The 5,606-nt window shown below is 41.3% G+C and overlaps 1 pseudogene; it reads right to left on the bottom strand.

The window, feature by feature from the left end:
- Positions 1–3,866: 3,866 nt before the first annotated feature.
- On the bottom strand, positions 3,867–5,130 carry LOC106003842 (annotated as a pseudogene).
- Positions 5,131–5,606: the final 476 nt, after the last annotated feature.

The following is a 5,606-nucleotide window of genomic DNA, read 5'->3' as shown; positions in this document are numbered from 1 at the left end:
TCATGGTACCTCTGCCTGGCTTACTTTTCAGAGAAAGGGCCTTAATTTGCGTGCTCAGCTATTTCCTTTCATTCTTAACACTGCCTGTGCTTGCTGCCGCCTCCTCTTGTGTTTCATTTTTGTTCCAGGAAGAGATGGCTTTTCATTTCTCTATGAGTAGTGAGTGTCCTGGATGGGCCTTTCTGCATACGAGCTCCGGAATTCTGTGATGTGGAGGCAGATCCCTAGGGTTCTTTTTTATGAAGGCTCTTAAGTCCCTGGGAGAAACAGTAAAGAGGCTTTTGGCATTGATACTTGGGTTCCAAGGACACTAAGATGAAAACCTTTCCCCATTCCTCTCACCGTGCACAAAGAAGGGGTGGGGGATGCGGGAGCTGTCTCAGGAAGTCACTGAAGTCAGACTGAGATGGGAGAGACTTGAAGGGCCCCAGAGCCGTTTGGTTCCCTGGTAGAGAGTTGCTCTGTGGAGGTGCTACGGTCCAAAGGGAGGCACCAGGAGGTGGGCACTCCTAGCCGAGCTGTCTGGCAGAAGCAGTAACAGCAGTGTTATAAAGTAGACCACTGGGGGGTCCCAAGCCTGAACCAAGATCAGCTACGCAGTCCAGAGGGAAGCATTTAAGCAGCAGAGAGCTGGTGGAGTAGAAGAGTGGGTCCAGGGCCATGATGGCAGCCTGCTTTAAACAAAATTTTATTGAGTTCCTGTTGTGTGCCAAGCATCGTTTGAAGTCTGGTGCCATGCAACACAACACGTTTAGTTGTCCCACTTGGGAGATGCTAAGATTACTTGGTTCAGATAGTGGCAGTCTGATCCATCCACCCAACAAACTGTGATGTAATGATTTAAGCGACCAACGATAATCTTTGCCTAGGACTAGGCTAACTCATTCCTTTAGAAGGCGATCCTGGGGCGCCTGGGTGGTTCAGTTGGTTAAGACCATGCTTCTTATTTATTTGTTGGTTAAGACCATGCTTCTTATTTATTTATTTATTTGACAGACAGAGATCACAAGTAAGCAGAGAGAGAGGAGGGGAAGCAGGCTCCCCGCTGAGCAAAGAGCCCGATGCGGATGCGGGGCTCGATCCCAGGACCCTGAGACCATGACCTGAGCCGAAGACAGAGGCTTTAACCCATTGGGCCACCCAGGCGCCCCTGGTTGGTATGAGTTTTAAGTCTCTTTGCTCTTTTTATATAATAACACCCATCTACCCCATTTCTTTATGCCATTTATCTGTTGAGGAAACCAGTTTGTTTTTTAGAATTGTCCACATACAGGATTTAGCTGATTATATCTGTTGGTGTTATCTAACTGGTTCCTCTGTTATTCTGTAGTACCTCTGATTAGGTACATATAGAGGCTCGATTAGATTATGACTTTATTACTATTGTTATTTAGAAAAATAATTTTATAGTATCAGCATATTTCCCATTTCTTATAATTATCAGGAGGCACATATTTTTTGCCCAGCTTTTTAGTGATGTTAACATTCATCAGTGAGTTTAAGTGTTGGCAACTTGATCCATCAATTATAAATTTCCTGTCAAGATTTCACCAATGGTTTGATAACTGGCGATGATCATTTCCTAGATCCATTATTTTGTAGTCTGTGAAATGGGTGATTTTCTAAGTCTATCAACCTTTCTTTATTTATTGGCAGGAAGTTTTCCATGAGGAAAGAATTCTCCTTATCCACTATTTGGTTACCCTGAAATGAAGTTCATAGAGGGAAGGCATGATAAATGCTTGATTCTTTCCTTTTATTTAACAATTTTCAAAATAATGGACAGGTGTCCTAGTAAACTCTAAAGGTGAAGAGGGGAATTTTTTTTAAGTATAGCTAATATACAATATTCTGTTAGTTTCAGGTATACAACATAGTGCTTCAGCAATTCTATATATTGCTCAGTGTTCTCCATGTTGGGTGTAATCACCATACAATGTTATTACGATATTAATGGTAATATTCCCTGTGCTATATTTTTCATCTCTGTGACTTATCTATTTTATAACGAAGTTTGTGAAACTATTTTGAGTTCATGGCTTTTAAAATAATCACTGGTTTTTAATCCATTGAAATAATTGTCTTCTTTTAGTTTTTAAAATGAAAAAAAATTTTTTTGCTTTTATTTTTTGAAATTAACGTATAATATATTATTTGGCCCAAGGGTACAGATCTGTGAATCATCAGGCTTACACACTTCACAGCACACACCATAGCCCATACCCTCCCCAGTGTTCCTAACCTCACCCCCCTCTTCCTACCCCCCACCCCTGGCAACCCTCAGTTTTTTTGTATGAGATTAAGAGTCTCTTATGTTTTATCTCCCTCCCTTCCTACCCCCAAAACCCCCCACGTTGCATCTCCACTTTTTCATATCAGGGAGATCATATGATAGCTGTCTTTCTCCGATTGACTTATTTCACTAAGCATAATACCCTCTAATTCTATCCACGTTGTTGCAAATGGCAAGATCTCATTTCTTTTGATGGCTGCATAGTATTCCATTGTGTATATATACCACCTCTTCTTTATCCATTCATCTGTTGATGGACATCTAGGTTCTATCCATAGTTCGGCTGTTGTGAACACTGCTGCTGTAAACATCTGAGTGCACGTGCCCCTTTGGGTCACTACGTTTGTATCTTTAGGGTACATACCCAGTAGTGCAATTGCTGGGTCGTAAGGTAACTCTATTTTCAACTTTTTGAGGAAACTCCATGCTGTTTTCCAGAGTGGCTGCACCAGCTTGCATTCCCACCAGCAGTGGAGGAGGGTTCCCCTTTCTCCGCATCCTCGCCAGCATCTGTCATTTCCTGACTTGTTAATTTTAGCCATTCTGACTGGTGTGAGGTGGTATCTCATTGTGATTTTGATCTGTAGTTCCCTGATGCCAAGTGATGTGTAGCACTTTAAAAATTTTTTTCAAAAAGTAATCTCTACACCCAGCGTGGGGCTGGAACTCATGACTCCAAGACCCTAAGTTGTGTGTTGCACTGACTGAGCCAGCCAGGTGTCCTGAAGTCACTGTTTTTTTGATGCTCAAATTTTGTCATTTTTTGACCAATGGGAGCTCTTTAAAGTTGATTTTTGGTTTATTTTGATACATCTGATTAGTATTTGATAACTTCCTTGCTTACTGACAAAACAAGATGTTACAGACCCATCTTGAATACTGATTGCTCTGACCTAGGATCAGTTATTTCACTGAGGAGCGTTGGCTCCTTTGGGAGAAAACACTGTTTGGACACCACTACCTGTATTTTGGGATACTTATTGCTGCTGGGTTGTCATTATTTCTAGGCCTTTCCAGTGAGCAGAACTAGGAACTATGTGGTTTTTAGAAAGAGAATAATGAATCATGAGTTTATACTAATGTTTCCATTTCGAATCAAAGATTAAAGGGTTTTCATTTAGTTCCTTTGATTTTTTAAAATTCATCTCTCTTTGCTATTTTTTTCATGGTATTATATGTGTGAATGTGAATGTTTAGGCATCCATGTATGTTTCAAAATCATAATACCAATATTACTGCAATGTGACTAATGAATACAATTTTCTTCAAATTTATCCTGTTTGGTTTTCACTTAGCATCTTAGATCTGAGAATTCATGTCTTTACCATATTTTGGGGAAATCCAGCCATTATTCATCAGATACTCTTTATGCCTCATTTTCCTCTCTTTCTTCTCCTTCTGGAGCTCTGGTTACACTTGTATTAGATTTTTAAAGGTATTTTAAAAATTTCAGTCAAGGAATGATGCATGCTACACATTATTCTTTACATTTTTCCCACTTGGATTTTCGAAGAATACCACTGTTTCAACCCTCCAGGGAACATGACACTTGTTTCTTTCTTCCCCTTTGAATCTAGTCCAGATTTTCTAGTGTTTTCTTCTGATGCTTTCTCCTGAACCTCAGGTCTGCTGTCTGTCTCCAGAGTAGCTAAAGACTCAGTCAGGAGCACTGTACATTTTCCACTGTTTCGATTCTTCACTTAAAAAAAAAAAGATTTTATTTATTTATTTCACAGATAGAAATCACAAGTAGGCAGAGAGGCAGGCAGAGGGAGAAGGGGAAGCAGGCTTCCCGCTGAGCAGAGAGCCCGATGTAGGGCTCAATCCCAGGACCCTGGGATCATGATCTGAGCCGAAGGCAGAGGCTTTAACCCACTGAGCCACCCAGGCACCCCTGATTCTTCACGTTTTTTAAGCAGTAATTCTCTCACAGATAAAGCTTCTTTTCTCACAGTTGAATAGGTCTTATTTTCTAAAGAGTATGTGATTGACTTACAGGTTTTAAGGAGAATTTCAGCCAGAGCCTCAGGATCTGCATGTTCATCTTCCAAAAGCATTAATCCCTGAAAAAAGGCATTCATTGATGGTAGGTTTCCTAACTGCACTTCCCACACGCTCAGTTTTAGCCGCTCACACATCACTTGCCCAGCTCCTGACGATCACAACATTGGGCCTCCACAATTGGGGGCGAGGCTTTGCCCAGGCTCCCAAAGGCTCCCAGTGGAGATTCCACCTGGAGATCTTTCTTCTTATTCCCATATTCATTTTTGTTTGTCCCAGTGCCAGTGCTTTTGGGTGAGTTCTTGATAAGAGGTATGACAATGTCAGAAAACTCCTGGAATCTCTTTTCTTTGGTGGCCTTCAGGACATCTGTTACACAGCTGATTGCTGTGATCGATCTTGTCTTTAAGATTCTCTTTGCAGTAGTTCTTCAGAGCAGTTTGGAGAATTTCACTTGTGCTGGGTTGACTGGGCCCAGGCTTTTCCAGCTCCGTCCTGCAAGATGTCACCACACAGGCAATGGCTTTTAATAGCTCTCCCTTTCCAGCCCATGTTCTTCCGGGTAGGCCTTGCAGTCACGTGGTCAATATCATTCCCAGTTATGGAGGTACCAGGGACTGAGCCTGCAAAGCCTTCTGGGTAATGGCAGTCAATCCCTGCAGGTATAACTGAATGCCATCAAAGGAACTAGATACTTTTTCCTGCCACACCTTAGTTCATAAGTTATTCTCTTCTTTTTCTCATTTTTCCTTATCATCAATTTCATGCATGCCCAGAAATGCCAAAGGCAGAGCTTCTTTGGTACGGTTCTTCAGGGCTGTATTGTCCAGTGGCATCCACAGGCCACTGAGTTCCATTCATTAAGAAAAAGAAAACCTTTTACTATCTGTACTTCTGATTTGATCATTCTGGTTAAACTGTCTTCAAGCCTACTGATTTTTTTCTCTGTGACTTTGTAGTGTTTGTATTTTCCCTGATGAGCGGGTCACATTTTTTTTCTGGCTGGCATGCTTTCTCTTGTATATTCTGCAGTTGTTCTCATGTATGCACATGATGCATGTCTTCTTTTCCTGGATAGTTTTAGGATTTTCCTATTATACCTGGTTTTCAGTGATTGGATTTTTATGTGCCTTGGTCTGGTTTTCATTGTATGTATCCTGTTTCAGATTCTTTGGGCTTTTCCTTCTTTCTTTTCTTTCTTTTTTTTTTTAAGATATCATTTATTTGACAGAAAGAGAGAGAAAGAGAGTGAGTGCATGAGCAGGGGGAGTGGCAGAAAGAGAAGCAGGATCCCTGCTGAGCAGGGACCCTG

The sequence above is a fragment of the Mustela putorius genome, unplaced genomic scaffold (assembly GCF_011764305.1).
Source record: "Mustela putorius furo isolate JIRA1106 unplaced genomic scaffold, ASM1176430v1.1 tig00003899_pilon_pilon_pilon, whole genome shotgun sequence".
Lineage (NCBI taxonomy): Eukaryota > Metazoa > Chordata > Mammalia > Carnivora > Mustelidae > Mustela > Mustela putorius.
Note: the sequence above shows the minus strand (reverse complement) of the source record. Positions and strands in the feature narration are given on the sequence as shown.